The sequence below is a fragment of the Rattus norvegicus genome, chromosome X (genome assembly GCF_036323735.1).
Source record: "Rattus norvegicus strain BN/NHsdMcwi chromosome X, GRCr8, whole genome shotgun sequence".
NCBI lineage: Eukaryota > Metazoa > Chordata > Mammalia > Rodentia > Muridae > Rattus > Rattus norvegicus.
This window is the reverse complement of record NC_086039.1, coordinates 40,376,254-40,392,905: the sequence shown is the minus strand read 5'-3', so window position 1 is coordinate 40,392,905 and position 16,652 is coordinate 40,376,254. Positions and strand designations below refer to the sequence as shown.

Genomic DNA, 16,652 nt, shown 5'->3' with positions numbered 1-16,652 from the left:
CTTTACATTTCTGACATAGGTGTTTGTTATATCCAAAAATGAGTTGTCATTCATATTTAACTACATACTCTGGCAGCTTTTGCATGTGGAAGCACTATTGGTGAAACTTGATGACCTGCTTTAAGGGAGCCACTGGAAGCACTTTTCAATGACAGCATAATAAAGATGTAGGACCATGAGTAATGCCATAACCACAATTAGATAAAAGGCTTTGGGAATCTATAGTTAGTAAGATGAGTATCATTTTAATATAGGTGATGGAAATCATTGAATTATATGAATTATGCTAATTCAATGATGTTTGTTAACCTTTTCTAGCCAAAGGTATGAAATTATTCAGAATGGCACATTTGAGTATAAAGAACATATAAAGGCCCTTATACTAAGCTTGAAATAGATGGAGCCAAGATACTACAAGAAGGCACATGGCGTTTTGTTTGTGCAACAAATTACAATTTCTAGGCATCAATCTCTAGGGATGTGCTTCAGGAGTTGCCCACCTTCTCTTTTGAAATGAAGTCTTACTGGCTCCGTGCTGGCTAGTTAAGCTGGCTCGGTGGCCAGCAAGCTAAGGGGATCCATCTGTCTCTAATCTTTAACAGGAAATTATTTTTTAAAATATGAGTCCTGCAGATTTAACTAAATTCTTCCTGCTTCTATTGTTAGTGTTTTACCAATTGAACTATCGTCCCAGCCCTGTACCTTACATTTCTAAACTAACTATTTACATATTTAGATTATATAAATAATCTGACCTGCCCCTAGAGGCATTGCAGGTATGGCTGCTGTGTCACGTGTGTCAGTAGGTGACAGAGGAGAGAGGCATTGTCTATGCTTAGTGTTCTGATTTGTGAACATCTGAATAACTTATGAATATTTGAATGATTAGTAGCCTAACATTCCCTAACAAAAGCATGCCTGAGATGACCACCAGTCCTGAGCCAGGGGCCTCAGACAGGGAACGAGCTTGAGATGACCATCAATCTGGCACCAAGCAGGCCCTGACAACTCCCAGGACCAGAAGCAAGCCAGAGACTAGAAGAACCTCTTCTAAGGACTGATGCCCCATCCGCAAGCAGGAATCAGCCCCAAATAGACAACCCTTTGCCCAAATGGGGCCATGCCAGCAGTCTAGGCAAGAAGCAAGCCACCATACCTGAACCATGAGGCCTGGACAGGGAGTTAGTTGGGTGCTATGCAGGATGTAGGTCTGCAGATCATGCCAGAAATTACCCCTGCTTGGTGCCATAATGCATGAGCAGGGAATAGTCCTCTGGAGACCACTCTTCAGATGGCCCCAGACACTCAGAAACCCCAGGAGCCACTAAGAGGAGCAAGTAGGCGGTGGGGAAATGAAAGAGAAACAGAAGGATGTGGTCTCAATGAAGAGAGGAAGAACTGAAGACTCAGAGGTAGTGAAGAGCAGTCTGATGTGAGTAGCTGGTGATGCCACCTGGGACATGTCTAGGGTCCCTGGCCTTGTAGCAGCAGAGGACTGTTCCTGATCAGGGCTGCTGCCCAGGGACATATTGATGTCTGAGGACTGTGCAGAACTGGCTGCAGACCTCACCTGGGAATCATGGGAGTGCTGTCCCTGGGAGATTGAAAGCAGGAGAGCTGACCCATCCCCTAGCCAATTCCAGTACTTGAGAGAGCTGGCCATGTGCACTGCAGGAGTTTTGGATGATCCAGATGGAGAATTCTAGTGTGGGAGTGCTGGCCCTACCATACATCTTGCATGTGGTAGAATGAATAAGGGAGTGATTTCTCCCTTCTCTTGCTCCTCACCACTGGCAGGTGGAAGACCTGGCCCTGGGGTTGTGAGAAAAGGAGAGGTGGCCCTACCCCTTTCCACCTGTAGCACTCAGGATTGTGGGCCCTGCACCTTACATGGACAGCACAGTAGAGCTTACCTGGTGGCAGAGGCTTGACTAAGCTGGCTCCAAGGGCAAGAGAGTAAAAGAGTTCGCCTCACCACTTGTCTTCTGTGTAGTGACAGGGGTGAGAGAGAGATGGTACTCCTTTCTCCTCCCCCACCACTTGCCATTTATGGTGGACAGGAGAGCTGACCTTGGGGTCATGAGAGTGGAAGAACTGGTTATGTCCCTCACTGGCTGCGACAGTTGGAAGAATGGGCCCGTCACCTCAACTGGGCAGCAGAATAGAGTTGGCCCTGATAGCAGGTGCTGCTGGTGAGTCAGGGCCAAGGACAAGGGAGCTGGAGAACAGGAGTGCTGGCAAGTTTAGATACCTCTCATGCCCTGATCCAGGGTTTTGAATTAGCCCATTCCATCATCTACCCCATCAATGAACTGTTGGGGTCAGTTTTACAGATCCAAAACTACAGGATTGTTCTCCGTGACACAGGACAGCAATAGGATATTCAAGAGGAGGCCTAGTGAGGTTCCAATATCGATAGAGTAGCAGAAGCCAGAGGCCTCATATAAGACCAACGAGTCATTGGAATGGACATTTGCAAGCAAAGAAATGTGGACAAAAGCGTATTTCGTAGGACATACTGTGACATATTACAGTTTCCACAAAGAGATTTTTTTTCTTGTGTTTTGAGGAGATTGCAACGGTGGAGGGCAGATACAAGGGGAAGAGGAAATGAGTGGGACTGGGGTGTGTGATGTGAAATTCATGAAGAACCTATAAAAATTTTTTAAAAAATCTGTCTAGAATCCTGGAAAAATATTTGCTCAGAGCTGGCATATATGCTAGTGGAGACACTCTAACTCTGTATGTGACCCAGCATTTGTTCTTCCAACCCCATTCCATGAGGCCATATTGGATTTTCAGTCCCTATATCTGCCAATGCCAAACAAGTTTAGAACACTGGCTGTCTGTCTTAAAGTAGAAAATGCTATGACTCATAGCATGAATTTTACAGTTTGGAATATAGTCAGTTCTCTTGCATATTGTAAGCTAGGAGCATCTTCCTCATCTACCTGCTTCATCATCTCTACATCACTTACTAAAGCAGCCTGATTTATTGAAAGGCTTTTTCAAGAAACATTACATTCTATTTATATCAGACCTTTCCAAAATCAAAGCAACTTTTTAAGATTAACCATTAGCACAAATTCTCTTTGGAAAGCAGGCTAATAGAATGCCATATATAGTAATTTCTATAGGTTCTATAAAATAAAAGCATTGATTACTATCTAACAGTACAATCAAGCTAAATTTAACCATAGATTAAATGTCAAACTTATTATATTTACTTGCTAGACTGTTACACAATGTTTTAAAGTGGGAGAAGTTATGGTATGTGACTTCTGAAGGTAAAGTCTAACATGCTATACAGGTCTCACACACTTGCTTGTAGGGGCCATCTAGACTTGGAAATTTACTTATCACATTTTGGGGAAGGCCAGACCACCAGAAAAAGTCATGTGTGATGTTTCTGCTAACAGCCTAAATTAAAGTCTCAGCCAAAACCCAGCATGGAGCAGGACCCATGTGAGTGAGCAAGACGTCAGATGATTCCAGCCTCCAGCCATCCAAGTGCCCCAGTTACTGCTGAGAGGAACAGCGTCCAGCTGGCCCTGACAAGTGCTGCCAACACTGCAGATTGTTAAAATGAATCTTCTTGTTTTAAGTCACTAAATTTTGAGGTGACTTGTTATGAAGCATTAGATCAACTGAAGAATATATATTTCCTTATATAAAATAAGGAAAGTAGAGCTTAGGAGATCAAAAGTGAAAAACTAGGAACTTATATGGAATAATGTCTATCTAAATGATTTTGGGAGTAGTTCAGAAAGGAAACAATGAAATGCTTATGAAGTTTGTGTAACTGTGACAATATCTTTATATACTTTTTCTTGTTGCTTTCCCAAATTTTCACATACATGTATGGAAAAAATCAGTTATTATTTTTAAATTGAGTTCATTTTTTTACTTATTGCTAATATTTAAGAATTCATTAAAACAATGAACCTTCTTGCTATGAGCTGACTCAGTCTCTCATTATGAACCAAAACATTCCCAGAAGCTCCTATTGTTGAACAACCAAGCAGACAGTGAATGCAAGGCAGATGTGATTGAAATGTATTCATTTATCATAAATTAAAGATCTTAATTGGAAACAGACACCCAATGTAGGCATCTCCCATCTGCTGTTGGTAATGTTAACATTACAAATATCAGTATGGTAAACTCATTAATTGCATATTCTGGGGCCTGCTAAACCATTAACTTACATCTGAAAGGGCTCAGTCAGCTTATATTCTGACTATAAGACAAGAGGGGATTAATCACACTGACAGACAACGCTGGGAATTTTCTAAGAATGAAATGATATGCAAACAGGGTATACTTTAACATGCTTGTTTACCTTCCCTCATGAACAAATCATTAGGGGTTCTCTTTCAAGACTGACCAAATTTGGAACAATGGACAAATTTAGAAATCTCTTGAATAAATACTTCAAGGTTCTTTACTACAAAACTCAGGAACCTCTGTGCCTTGGCTGTGAAAACAAAACTAACTTCAGTAGTAATCAATTCTGCTCTATTAGAACTTTAAATGGGATTTACTCAAAGCATGGTGGCCCTTTGACATTGGTTGATTCATGTCATAAACTGGTTAGAAATGCAGAAATTCCATTCCATACTCATTGAATCTGGATTCTTACAGTGAAGCCAAAATATCTTCTTATTTACAAGTACAATGGGGGATTCTAATGTTCATTTATGTTTGGAAAACACTGGTATTGCTTACCTCCAATGCCCCCCAATCAAAAAGTTTGGACCTGGTTATACCACCAAGAGATGCACCCCAATGTTTTGATATCTTTATCTTTCTTCGCTTATTCATACAAGACAAAGTGACATTCCTGGGTATAGCCAAAAAGTGATGATAAACAGAATATAATTTGTTAAAAGGCACAATTCTATACTGAGTGGGTTGAATCTGCTTTTGATTTTCTCTCCACCTTCTTCTCCTTCCCTTATACCCATCTTGCTTTTATGTCATCTCCCAGATTCATTCTTTCTAGTATCAATTCTGTATTGATTCCCAGGCCTTCCTAGTCCCTGTTATACGAGGGAAACACTCAATTCTGTCTAAATCCTGACATATATACATATATACAAACTTTTTAATTCTTCTTTTAAAGTTCTGCTTACTTCATAACAGTAGTTGGTTCATTGAACACTCAGAAATGATTTATTTTCAGTACACTTTATTGAGGATTAGCTTTCATACAATCAAATGTGCCAACCCTAATACTGAGTTCAACAAGAGTGGGTATATGTTAATTCATATAACCAATATTAGACTTAAGATAGCATATAAATGTTTTTTCTCATGCCTCTTTACAATTAATCCTCCCGTGGCTGCAGGCAACACTGATGTGTTTCTAATATAGATTAGATAGATCCTTCTTTTTTTATAACTTTTATGTAAATAAGTCAGAGTACATGACCTTTTGTATCTGAATTCTTTCACTTAAAATAATGTTTTTGATATTCATTCATGATATACAATTTCATTGTGTGGTAGTTCATTACACGTGTAGACCTTGATTTATGTAGTCATTTGTATATTTGGGTCACTTAAAGCTTTTTTGTTTTCAGGAGAATATTCTTATGTGCATAATGTCTAGTATTTTCTGGTATGAATTAAAATATACTGAGGATGACATTTGAATTATATCTTATATTTTCCAGTGGCAAATGGTTCAAAAATAATGATGAGGGTGTGGGCTATTCAAATTCAAAGACAGGAATTTAAGGAATGAATTTGGGGTGAACAGAAATACATGTATTTTCATGCCAACATATCTTCATTTGTCTGCTGTAGACTGAAGAAGGACACAGATATATCCAGAGTCTTCAGCATCCCTGATTTACTGAGACAGAGCAGAAGACAGTTCTTTATTTTATCTTCCCAGTGCATTGCCTAATGTGATGAATAAATATTAATGTAGCCCCAGTGGCAAACATATATAAGTCCAAATGAAATGCCAAAGGTTACTAATGACTGTTAACAAACCTTGTTTAAGAGGGCCTGTTCTTTGCTATTTTTTTCCCCTTAAATCACCTCCTCCTTCCTGAGCTATTCAATTGTTTATTCTGTGAATATACAGAGTTGGCCTGCAGGGTATCCTTTTTGTTTGTCAAAACTGAGTCATAAAGCTATCATTTGGCAAAGGTTTTGAGAACTTCAGTTAAACATTACTCACTTTTAAATTTGTGTGCTTAAATTTTTAAAAATCAATATTGTATACTCCCAGACAGTGCCGTGAACTTTGAGGAAGAAAGGAAGAAAGCTTACAGTATTTTTATAATTTTTTTTTATTTTTGTACAAGAGACAGCAGAGTTTAAGGGAAATGAATGCTTTCGGAAAACTTTATCAAACGCAAGCATTTGAAAATCTGTGATGTGATCAATCTGAATTCATTACTAGATTTATTTCTTTATCGATTTACCCTTGGGAGTTTGTCTCAGTTTGTGAACCTTCCAGAAAAGGACTCTGCATCAGTTGTTCAACGTCAGTCAGTTTGAGAGAAGAATGAGAAGCCATAGTAAGAGAATAGAGATAAAGAGACAGGGAAGGGAAATATTTTATCAAACAATTTGTCACTACAGAGCTACAGAGCTCTGGGGTTCACTTCCTTGGAGGAGCTCTTAGAGTCAATGGAGAATAATCCTCTATTTTCTATTTATCCCATAGGACAAGGAAGCTGGGTCTTTTTCCAGCTCTTGTTTGGCCCTGGCTAGGTCTTGACATTCACAGAAAAGTGCTGGTAGTCTGAACACCAATTGTATTTTGTTACAGAACTCATTTGCTGTTGTATAAGTTCTTTTCCACTCCAAAGTGAATAATGTGAAAGAGTCCCCTTATAAATGTTATCACATGTGTTCCCAAGTGTCCTCTACCACTCACACTGTACTGATCTTGTGAAATAGATATAAAACACTCACGCTGTACTGATCTTGTGAAATAGGTATAAAATAGTTTTCTGCTTTGAGAGTTACATAATTCTAAAAGATTCCCTTTAAGACCATAATCCAAAAAAAAAAAGAATCACAAATGTAACTGAACATTTCTTTTATTTCTGCTGTGGAGAAACAATACATATTCTAAATTACTTCCTACGTGACTAATCACTATTGAATTCTGTTTGTAAACAAAGGAATAAATCACTACTCTTTAGAACAATGCTTCTGCTTAAGATCCAGAATCTGTATTGAAAAAACAACTTTAAAGTATATTTTCTTTTAAAAGCATGTAGATGTGATATATATGTATGTATGATAATAATTACATAACTGCATAAAGTTTAACACAAAGCTTTCAAGACCAAGTCAGCATAAAGAGACAACTTTCATCTTCAACCTATTCTATTTTTAACACTAAGAGTTTGAACTATTTAAGGAAAGGATTTTATGAAAGAAGTGTTTGTAAGAGTGAATGAGGCTGTGAGATCAGCAAGTCACAATGTATTAAAATTCTCAGTCTACTCCATATTTAAGGAACTTAGATACCGGGGTAAAACCAAAACCATAAACAATAGCAAAAATGCCCTGTTTTGATTTCTTCTTTTCCTCACTCTTAATTCAAGATGTCATGGAGTGAGGAACGACTGTTGGAATTTTCAGCAAAGACACTTTGCTATAGATATATTACTGTAGTTCATGACCCCCCTCCTCTCTTTTTAATAATTGCATTAAGGACTATATGAAATGTTTTTCCTTTTCATGTTTTTCACTTTTGATTTCTCTCTATTGACAAACACATAATTGTTTGACATCTTTAAGACAGTAAAATTATTTACTGCTCTGTCAATGGTTCCCAACAGGTCTGGCAATCTCTACACCATCAAAGAACAAATGAGGCATTATTCAAGTACTTGTGAAGACATCTCACTCAATTTAAAATGCAAACAATAAAATAACAGTAAAATGTCCCAATGTAGATTTCTTTAAACCTTTAAATACTTTACTATGCTATGTGTATGGATGTTTTGCCTGCATGTTTATACAGCATTTGCATGAAGTGCTTGAGGAAGCTGGGAAAGGGCATCAGATTCCCTTGGGATTGCATTTACAGACTGCTGTGAACCATCATGTGGGTGCTGGGAATTGAACTCCGGTCTTCGAGAAGCATAGTCAGTGTTCTCCAGCTCCCACAATATCAATTTAAGTTTTATTAATTTTTTTGTTATACGAGCAAAACAGAATTGCATCAAATTGCAAAGCTTCCGAACAGCAGAGAAAGTATTCACCAAAATAAAGTAGGATTGGAGAAAATTTTGCCAGCTCTTTGTTGGGCATTGGTTTAATGTCCAGACTAATGATATCAAAAATTTAAACCCTAAAGGAATAAAAAAAATCAAACCAATAAGTAGGGAAGTAAAATGAACACACAGATGTCAAAGGTTAAAATACAAATGGCCAATACATAAAAAAGTGTTCAAGATCTTTGGCAGCCACTGAAATGCAATTCAAATATATATTGAGATGCTATCTCCCCACCCCAGTCAGAAAAGCTATCATGAGATGACAAAAACAAATTCTGACATGCTAAGAGGAATATTTGGTGGGAATATAAATTAATCCAACAAGAATCATCAAGGGGGTCCTCATAAAACTAAAACTAGGTCCTGGAGAGATGGCTCAGCATGTAAGACAACTTACTTCTCTCCCAGAGATCCCAGGTATCCACTTCAGACAGCTTACAACTACCTGTAACTTCAGCTCAAGGGAATCTTGTATCTTTGGTCCCATGGGCACCACACTCATGTGCACATATCTACATACAAATATACACATGTACTTAAAAAAATCTAAAAACCCTAGAACTAAATCTTATAAACAACTTCCTAAGCAGATACATATTTGTGTGCAGTTTTAGATAAACTAGTATCATATTATCTGTGATACTTGGTCACACCGCTGTTTCAACCACTTCATGCTATGAGGATTTTCTTTGTTCATAAATCCACATTTGCAAAACAATTACATAGTACTTTCTTATGTAAAACATGATCACATTGTGAATAGGCTGCATTCATTCTCCCTAGATCCTTGTAACTTCCTATATATTTTGGTTCCAATGGCTTGAGCCTGCAACTTTTATTGGGGCACCCATTGAGCTACTGGAATTACTTCACTAGTGTAAGGGAGAGCTAGAAATGCCCAGGTGTTTTCATATTCTTGGATGTTCCCATAGCCAAGAACTGATTAATAAAGAGAAAGAGCTGAAAGCCTGGCCACACTTGCCTCGAGGTACGACAAACTATGAGATGTAAAATCCCTGAGTGTTCATGTGGAGACTGAGCCTTCGCTCGAACTATTCCAGTTTGATTGCCTCAGGTTCCTATCCATCTCTTGCCAGTCTTTTATCACGTTTTTCCTTGAAAGGCTTCAATAAATCTTTTGCATACAGATCTTTGCCCCAAGCTTTAGTTCTCAAGTAGTGCTACCACTAGAAACAAAGTGCAGACCAAGAACATGAGCCATGTATGTAATTTAAACCTTCTATCAATTTAGCAAAAGGTAGACGAGAGAACGAGAAAATGACTCACTGGGTAAAGTGCTTGTTGTGTAAATATGAAGACTTGAGTTTAGATCCCTAGCACCCATGTAAAAAGCAAGGACTGGAAGCCCTGACTATAATCCTAGTGTTGGGTGGTAGAAACAGGAAGATTGGAAGGGCTGACTGGCCAACCAGCTTAGGCAAATCAGCAATCTCCATGTTCAATGAGAAAAACCTGTCTCAAAATATAAATTTGAGAGGAAGAAATTTGGTATCACCCTCTGGCCTCCTCAAGTACATACACAGGCACCTGCATGCACATGTACACACACACACACACACACACACACGCACACACACACACACACACACACACACACATATAAAGTTAAAAAAGATGAACTTAACTATAATAATATATTTAGTTAACTTAATTTCATATACCAAATAATATTATCAATGCAATGTTTTATATTTTCTTCATATTATATCTTCAAAATTAGGTATGTATTGCCACATAGGGATGGAAGAAATAGGATACAGAGTCACAATTCACTGTTTACTAGCTATAAGTGGCAAGTTACGACTATTATATACAGCATGAATTTGAAGGTCCATATTAGAAATGTTACCATATATAATTTAAACGGTGTCTTTAATGACCTACTGAATACTAGGAGGCTTATTATGCTTATAAGATTATTTTTATTTTATTGGATATATTTTTTATTTACATTTCAAATGTTATTCCCTTTCCTGGTTTCCTGTCCATAAAATCCCTACCCCCCTCCCCTTCTTATATAAGGGTGTTCCCCTCCCCATCCACCCTCCCTTTAACCTTCCCCCAACATTCCCCTACACTGGTGGTCCAACCTTGGCAGGACCAAAGGGCTTCTCCTTCCTTTGGTGCCCAACAAGGCCATCCTCTGCTACATATGCAGCCTGGAGCCATGGGTCAGTCCATGTATATAGTCTTTGGGTAGTGGTTTAGTCACTGGGAGCTCTGGTTGGTTGGCATTGTTGTTCTTATAGGGTTGCAAGCCCCTTCAGCTCATTCAATCCTGCCTCTAATTCCTCCAAGGGGGGGTCCATTCTCAGTTCACTGGTTTACAGCATTCGCCCCTGTATTTGACATGTTTTGGCCATGTCTCTCAGAAGACAACTATATCCAGTTCCTGTCAGCATGCACTTCTTAGCTTCATCAATCTTATCTAGTGTTGGTGACTGTATCTATCTATCTATCTATCTATCTATCTATCTATCTATCTATCTATCTATGTATATATATATATATATATATATATATATATGCCACATGTGGGGCAGGCTATGAATGGTTGTTCCTTTAGTCTCTGCTCCAACTTTGCCTCCATATCCCCTTCAATGAATACTTTTGTTCCCCCTTTTAAGGAGTGAAGCATCCATACTTCAGTCATCCTTCTTCTTGAGATTCATGTGTTATAGTAAAAATATAAAAAATACAAAAAAAAGTATTGTTGTCTTTTACCTCACTGAGACCAGCTCCGTGGTGCCCCAAGATATCTACTAGATGTCTTGGCAGAAACACATTCCAACTCCATCGGTGGCCCAGTGTCTCCAGCCACTGCATACTCCATTACACCTAAATCTACACATGAAAGAACACACAACACAATAACCTTTGACCCAATTGGTAAGATATAATTACTCACCTAAACATACAAAGCCCAGTACCATGCATCCCTTAAGAACATTAATAACAACCTGTAAATATGCAGAGTGGAATCTTAATGTCAGCCTCCATTGTTGTCCCTTGGCTCCTCTCTCTTCCCCTCCTGTTTCTTCCCCTTTTCATTCAAGTCTCCTCCTATTCCTTCAAACTTCTCTCCCATCCATCCTTCCATTTCATCCAATGACAGGCCTCCTTCTATCCTGTATCTGCCTCTCACCTGTATTTTACAAATTCAATGGAGAGAAGGTTCTGGTGAAGTCACCTGAGTCCTGAGTACATGACTGTCCTTAGGGCAGTGGAATTAGCATCAAAATACAGATAACTCCAGGGCAAACCACAACGTCCTGTGGTCTATGGATTTTATCTTGGGTAATTCAAGCTTTTGGGTTAATATCCACTTATCAGTGAGTGCATACCATGTATGTTTTTCTGTGATTGGGTTACCTCACTCAGGATGATATGTTTCAGTTCAATCCATTTGCCTATGAATTTTAGGAAGTCATGTTTTTGATAGCTGAGTAGTACCCCATTTTGTATATGTACCACGTTTTCTATATCCATTCCTCTGTTGAAGAGCAAAGATTATTTTTAAGTTAAAACCCTCCTTTCTACTTCTGGCATACCCTGTTTCTGATCATGAACTTTCTAGCCCAGGTCTTCCCTCACAGGCTCTTGACTTGATTACAGTTTCAGAGAGTGAGTCCATGACCATCATGACTAAAGGCACTGCAGTAGCAGATAGGCATGGTGTTGGGGCAATAGCTTAGTGCTTATATCCTGATCTGCAGGAAGAAGACAGACAGAGAGAGACAAAGAGAAAGAAAGACAAAAGACAGAGAGACAGAGACAGAGAGACAGAGACAAGGTGAAATAGAGATAGCAGCAGACTGGGCCTAGCATTTTGAAATTTCAAAGCCTACCTTCGGTAGCATACCTCCTCCAAGAAAGACACACCTCCAAATCCTTCCTAAACAGTTTTAGCAACTGGAGACCATGCATTCAAATCTATGATTTGAGCCTTTGGAGTCCATTTCATTCAAACCATCACACCGAGCCTTGTTAGCTATTCTCATATTTGTAAATCTGATAATGAATGTTTAAACTTTAAATATCCACTTCATCTTCAGCAAAAACAGAAACAGGATTCCCTTTCTTTTCTCCTTCTCATTAACCTTGAAGGTCATAGATTAATAAGGACTTCCTATTGCTGCTTTTATCCGAGGTATGAAAGAGTCCTGAACATACATAAGTATTTAATATTACAGCACATAAAATATAATTCTACATCATACCCTCACTCTCTATTAAATTACATTACAGGATAATGTAAAAATAGTCTTCAGGGTATTTTCATGGATTCCTCCACCCCAGCATACCTGTAAATATCTGATTGTCAAAGAGAAGATTAAGGAAACTAGGGGCAATTACAATTTAACAAAAAGTGAAGCCACAGTAAGAAAATCTATGGTGAAATACATTAGAAACACCCCAATTTCATGAGTACGTTGCCAATATTGTCTGTTTGGGTAGAAAGCATATCTCAAAGTCCATATAGACATTGATTTTTAAATAAGAAAGATCGCCAAATGAACTTAAATTAGCATAAAAAAACAATCTCCTGGGATCTAGGATGTCTATGAATAATTTTGCAGGAAAAGCGAAGTCATTTATCATGACTCAGAATTGACAGTTTCTCGGGTCCAGTGATGAGTAGAAATGCCCGATTCTTGACAATAAAAGACATAGTTTTAACCTATGTTCTTGGAAACCTACTTTGGGTATGTTTAAATATTTCACTCTTTAAATGAAGGAAAAAATCCATGGGATCAATACATCTTGTTCTTTGGAGAATATTTTGGAAATATGTTGCCATCTAAGATCACATGAATACAGTTTACCTTGTGTGTTTTGTTTAGGTTTTGTTCAGTTTTGTAGCCTAAACTGATCTAGAACTCACTAAGGATAAACCAAATTGGCTTCAGAGAGCCTTTTGAATTATGAGCTATATGACATAAGCCACCACAACTAGCCATGACTATAGTTCTTAAAATTAGATATTTCACTAATTCATGCTTAAAATACATTCACTCTACATTTATACATTTAAAAGTCATGTAGACCCGAGGATCCCGGCCCGCAGCAGCTCTCTACTCCCAGACCCGGTGAGAGAGAGACCCAACCGCCTGGTCAGGTGGGCACTCCTGAGGCTGCAGAGCGGAAGAGACCACCAACACTGCTCACCCCTGCCCACATCCCTGGCCCAAGAGGAAACTGTATAAGGCCTCTGGGCTCCCGTGGGGGAGGGCCCAGGAGCAGCAGGACACCTGCCAGAGACACCGCCAGACTCTGAAGGAAACAGACCGGATAAACAGTTCTCTGCACCCAAATCCCGTGGGTGGGAGAGCTAAACCTTCAGAGAGGCAGACAAGCCTGGGAAACCAGAAGAGACTGCTCCCTGCACACACATCTTGGACGCCAGAGGAAAAAGCCAAAGACCATCTGGAAGCCTGGTGCACTGAAGCTCCCGGAAGGGGCGGCACAGGTCTTCCTGGTTGCTGCCGCTGCAGAGAGCCCCTGGGCAGCACCCCACGAGCGAACCTGAGACTCGGGACCACAGGTAAGACCAAATTTTCTGCTGCAAGAAAGCTGCCTGGTGAACTCAAGACACAGGCCCACAGGAACAGCTGAAGATCTGTAGAGAGGAAAAACTACACGCCCGAAAGCTGAACACTCTGTCCCCATAACTGACTGAAAGAGAGGAAAACAGGTCTACAGCACTCCTGACACACAGGCTTATAGGACAGTCTAGCCACTGTCAGAAATAGCAGAACAAAGTAACACTAGAGATAATCTGATGGCGAGAGGCAAGCGCAGGAACCCAAGCAACAGAAACCAAGACTACATGCCATCATCGGAGCCCAATTCTCCCACCAAAACAAACATGGAATATCCAAACACACCAGAAAAGCAAGATCTAGTTTCAAACTCATATTTGATCATGATGCTGGAGGACTTCAAGAAAGACATGAACACACTTAGGGAAGCACAGGAAAACATTAATAAACAAGTAAAAGCCTACAGAGAGGAATCGCAAAAATCCCTGAAAGAATTCCAGGAAAACACAATCAAACAGTTGAAGGAATTAAAAATGGAACTAGAAGCAATCAAGAAAGAACACATGGAAACAACCCTGGATATAGAAAACCAAAAGAAGAGACAAGGAGCTGTAGATACAAGCTTCACCAACAGAATACAAGAGATGGAAGAGAGAATCTCAGGAGCAGAAGATTCCATAGAAATCATTGACTCAACTGTCAAAGAAAATGTAAAGCGGAAAAAGCTACTGGTCCAAAACATACAGGAAATCCAGGACTCAATGAGAAGATCAAACGTAAGGATAATAGGTATAGAAGAGAGTGAAGACTACCAGCTCAAAGGACCAGTAAATATCTTCAACAAAATCATAGAAGAAAACTTCCCTAACCTAAAAAAAGAGATACCCATAGACATACAAGAAGCCTACAGAACTCCAAACAGATTGGACCAGAAAAGAAACACCTCCCGTCACATAATTGTCAAAACACCAAACGCACAAAATAAAGAAAGAATATTAAAAGCAGTAAGGGAAAAAGGTCAAGTAACAAATAAAGGGAGACCTATCAGAATCACACCAGACTTCTCGCCAGAAACTATGAAGGCCAGAAGATCCTGGACTGATGTTATACAGACCCTAAGAGAACACAAATGCCAGCCCAGGTTACTGTATCCAGCAAAACTCTCAATTAACATTGATGGAGAAACCAAGATATTCCATGACAAAACCAAATTTACACAATATCTTTCTACAAATCCAGCACTACAAAGGATAATAAATGGTAAAGCCCAACATAAGGAGGGAAGCTATACCCTAGAAGAAGCAAGAAACTAATCGTCTTGGCAACAAAACAAAGAGAATGAAAGCACACAAACATAACCTCACATCCAAATATGAATATAACGGGAAGCAATAATCACTATTCCTTAATATCTCTCAATTTCAATGGCCTCAACTCCCCAATAAAAAGACATAGATTAACAAACTGGATACGCAACGAGGACCCTGCATTCTGCTGCCTACAGGAAACACACCTCAGAGACAAAGACAGACACTACCTCAGAGTGAAAGGCTGGAAAACAACTTTCCAAGCAAATGGTCAGAAGAAGCAAGCTGGAGTAGCCATTCTAATATCAAATAAAATCAATTTCCAACTAAAAGTCATCAATAAAGATAAGGAAGGACACTTCATATTCATCAAAGGAAAAATCAACCAAGATGAACTCTCAATCCTAAATATCTATGCCCCAAATACAAGGGCACCTACATACGTAAAAGAAACCTTACTAAAGCTCAAAACACACATTGCACCTCACAATAATAGTGGGAGATTTCAACACCCCACTCTCATCAATGGACAGATCATGGAAACAGAAATTAAACAGTGATGTCGACAGACTAAGAGAAGTCATGAGCCAAATGGACTTAACGGATATTTATAGAACATTCTATCCTAAAGCAAAAGGATATACCTTCTTCTCAGCTCCTCATGGTACTTTCTCCAAAATTGACCATATAATTGGTCAAAAAACGGGCCTCAACAGGTACAGAAAGATAGAAATAATCCCATGCGTGCTATCGGACCACCACGGCCTAAAACTGGTTTTCAATAACAATAAGGGAAGAATGCCCACATATACGTGGAAATTGAACAATGCTCTACTCAATGATAACCTGGTCAAGGAAGAAATAAAGCAAGAAATTAAAAACTTTTTAGAATTTAATGAAAATGAAGATACAACATACTCAAACTTATGGGACACAATGAAAGCTGTGCTAAGAGGAAAACTCATAGCGCTGAGTGCCTGCAGAAAGAAACAGGAAAGAGCATATGTCAGCAGCTTGACAGCACACCTAAAAGCTCTAGAACAAAAAGAAGCAAATACACCCAGGAGTAGTAGAAGGCAGGAAATAATCAAACTCAGAGCTGAAATCAACCAAGTAGAAACAAAAAGGACCATAGAAAGAATCAACAGAACCAAAAGTTGGTTCTTTGAGAAAATCAACAAGATAGATAAACCCTTAGCCAGACTAACGAGAGGACACAGAGAGTGTGTCCAAATTAACAAAATCAGAAATGAAAAGGGAGACATAACTACAGATTCGGAGGAAATTCAAAAAATCATCAGATCTTACTATAAAAACCTATATTCAACAAAATTTGAAAATCTTCAGGAAATGGACAATTTCCTAGACAGATACCAGTTATCGAGGTTAAATCAGGAACAGATAAACCAGTTAAACAACCCCATAACTCCTAAGGAAATAGAAGCAGTCATTAAAGGTCTCCCAACCAAAAAGAGCCCAGGTCCAGACGGGTTTAGTGCAGAATTCTATCAAACCTTCATAGAAGA

At 39.0% G+C, this 16,652-nt stretch overlaps 1 pseudogene; it reads left to right on the top strand.

The window, feature by feature from the left end:
• Positions 1-754: 754 nt before the first annotated feature.
• LOC120099494 (small nucleolar RNA SNORA17) lies at positions 755-901 on the top strand (annotated as a pseudogene).
• Positions 902-16,652: the final 15,751 nt, after the last annotated feature.